The following is a 3,428-nucleotide window of genomic DNA, read 5'->3' as shown; positions in this document are numbered from 1 at the left end:
GATTGAGTTCTGTAAACTTAAGTTCCATGTTGCTGAAATTACAGATCATTATTTCAAACATAATTAGGTTCTGACACTAATCTGCTGTCCAGTCTTAAAAGATAATTTGCTGAGGGAGAAGTTTCAATCAATAAAATTGTCACTTTAATCAAATTGGACTTTAATTTTTCCATCTAGTCTACTGAAGTTTCATAATATACATCAGCTATTTTATACAGATTTAATTCAATAACCAGTTAATCATTCAAACAGCATTTGCTCAAAAAAAATTTGCTACCTTTCATTTGTTCACCCAAGTCTTGAATTTCAATTAATCTTTTGTTTCACAGTTTCTCCACCCTGAAGGTTAAGCTAACTGATCAGCTCACTAGACTTAGGCTTAGAGTAGTGCTGGAAAAGCACAGCAGTTCAGGCAGCATCCAAGGAGTAGTAAAATAGATGTTTTGGGTAAAAGCCTTTCATCAGAAATACAGGCAGAGAGCCTGAAGGGTGGAGAGATAAGTGAGAGAAGGGTGGGGGTGGGGAGAAAGTAGCATAGTGTACAATAGGTGCGCAGTGGTAGTCTGGCATACTGACCTCTTATTAGTCCTCCAATTTAAGTAGTACACTTTATACAGTAGCACCTGGTACTTTGAATTTCATGTGGGGTTTGGTGACTGAAAACCCAATGCATTTTTCTTAATGTAGTTGTGGCATGTGTAGATATACATTTTAGAAACTAGTCCTAGGCTGCTGAGACAAAGTATTTTACCACTCTTTGCTTCAGTGGACCAATTAATTTAGACTGCTGTTGGCTAGGGAATTTGAGTAAATCAAGGCAAATATTTGTTTCTTAAATATTTGATGGTTAAATTTGAGCAATCAAATGGGTTGAAGAACATGAACTTCTTAATCATGCAGTTATCTTCACTGTAAAACCAAACCATTCTCACTTAGGTTTAAAAAGTGCCAACAATTACACAAAATTCAGCACTATTCCTGATTCCACAGAAGAGCAGTAAACTATGTCCAACTGCAACAAGATAATTAGATTAGGTTACTTAGTGTGGAAACAGACCCTCTGAAGTAATACACACCCTGACCCATTTACCCCTTCACTTAACACTACGGGCAATTTAGCATAGCCAATTCACCTAACCTGCACATTTTTGTACTGTGGGAGGAAACATGAGCACCCGGAGGAAACCCATGCAGACTGGGGAGAATGCAAAGTCCACACAGACAGTTGCCCAAGGTTGCAATTGAACCTGGGACCCTGTTGCTGTGAGACAGCAGTGCTAACTACTGTGCCGCCCCCAATTGATATCCTGTCTTAAGCTGAAAAGTGGCAAGTAACATGCACAGGGCACAAATGCCAGGCAGTAACTAAATCTAATAACAGACAATCTAAAGATTACTGAATCCTGAGGCTTATCATTGACCAGAAAATTGATAGGCTAAAGGACTTTTTTCTCTGCTGTAAACCTGATGCCTCTTAACACTAGTCACAACTGCCTTTTCAAGAATGTTTCTGTCTCCAACATTGAGTTAATTTCCTAGGGTCAATAATCTATATTAAAATTAAAAGTTACAGTTTGGCCACATTTGCATACAGTTCTGGTTGCTACATTACTAAAAGGATAGGGATGCTTTCGAGAGGGTGCAGATGAGGTTCACCAGGGTGTTGCCTGGTATGGAGAGTGCTAGCTATGAGGAGAGATTGAGTCGATTAGGATTATTTTCATTGGAAAGACGGTTGAGGAGGGAAACCTGATTGAGGCCTGCCAAATTATGAAGGTATAGACAGGGTGGATAGCAAGACATTTTCTCCCCCCACCCCAGAGTGAAGGACTCAGTTACTAGGGATCATGAGTTCAAAGTGAAAGGGGAAAAGTTTAGGGGAGATATGTGTGGAAGGTTTATCATGTAGAGGGTGGTGGATGCCTGGAATGCAGTGCCTGGAGGTGGTAGGGGTGGGAACGATAGAATCATTTAAAGTGTATCTAGACAGATACCTGAATGTGTGCAAGAAGTAAAGGGATAAGACCCTTTAAAAAATTGGCAGCAGATTTATATGCAGATTATGGATCAGTGCAGCCTTGGGAGGCCACATGTGCTGTAATGTTCTTCATTCTCATGTTTCACCTTCAGGTAACGTTTACGATAAGGGATTTTATCAAAAGTCCATCATTTACACATATTGCTAGTCAAAGAAAAATATCCAATTAGGTATTTGCTGTAAAATGTATATATTTAGCTATTAAAGTTCTGCTATCCCACCCCAGTTTACATATTTGGATGGATGGCCCCTCTAATTGCCCGCAGCAAGAATTAAGAGCACAAGCAGGGATCTTCCTAGTCTATATGGGAACACAAGAACAGGACTAGGCCATTTAGCACCTTGAGCATGGTCTGTCATTCAATAACTCATGACTGACATGTAGCCTAACTTCAGGTGCCTGCCTTGGGCGCATACACAAAAATTTGAAGATCTCAGATTTAAATTGAATTAGCATTAATCCATGTTTAAGGAACAGTTCCAAATCTGCACTGCTTTTTGTATGTAGAAGTATTCTTAACATCTCTCCTGAATGGCCTGGTCGTATTTTGATCTAGAACCCTCAACAGTTTATCTGCCTGGTATTCCCAGATTACTACCCCAAAGATAATCCCTTAAAATTATTTACCAAAACAATTTATTGAAAAAAGATTCAATTTTTTTTTACAAAATTATGAAATTCCTACAAAATAGTTTGCTATATCATAAGATTGTTATACTAACTACTGCTCTACTCCACAAATAGTTTAAAAAGGAAGAAAGTTTAGAAAACCTACCCCACACTACAATTCAATAAATAATTAAACAAAAATAACTAAATTAAATTTGCCTTGGTTCAATCTGATCTAATTAAGTTATAACAATCAGCACAACCCCACCAAAAATCCCCATCACCAGAAGTATCAGTTAGGATACCCGTATTTATTCAGGATTCTTCCTCTCAGGGTCCCCCGGCCTGCCAGACACAGCCCCTGCAGCTACACAAAGGCCCTGACCAATATAGCTGACAAGTCTATGTCCATGTTGTTCAAAAAGGGCCACCACAACCTATAAAGACGAAGTACAGGGAATTGTGCTCCATAAATAACCTACACCACCCCAAAAGGTCTGGGGGAATTTTCTGACATCCAGCTCATCTGAATGTTCTTCCTTGTACAATATAAAAGGAAATTAAACAGTTTGTTCCCATGCGCATCCAAAGAGGCAGATTCGGCAGACCCAAAAGGAGGGACACCAGATCTACCTAGACTTGGTTCCCAAGACACCTTCCAAAACACTCACTATAGCACCCCAATACCTATGAAGTCTGTGGCATGACCACAAGCAATGAGTAAGATTACATCTGTTTTACATTTAGGGCACATTGGTGATGCTCTGATCTTAAATTTCA

Source organism: Chiloscyllium punctatum, chromosome 4 (genome assembly GCF_047496795.1).
Source record: "Chiloscyllium punctatum isolate Juve2018m chromosome 4, sChiPun1.3, whole genome shotgun sequence".
NCBI classification, from domain to species: domain Eukaryota; kingdom Metazoa; phylum Chordata; class Chondrichthyes; order Orectolobiformes; family Hemiscylliidae; genus Chiloscyllium; species Chiloscyllium punctatum.
The sequence above is the reverse complement of the archived record's forward strand: the minus strand, read 5'-3'. Positions refer to the sequence as shown.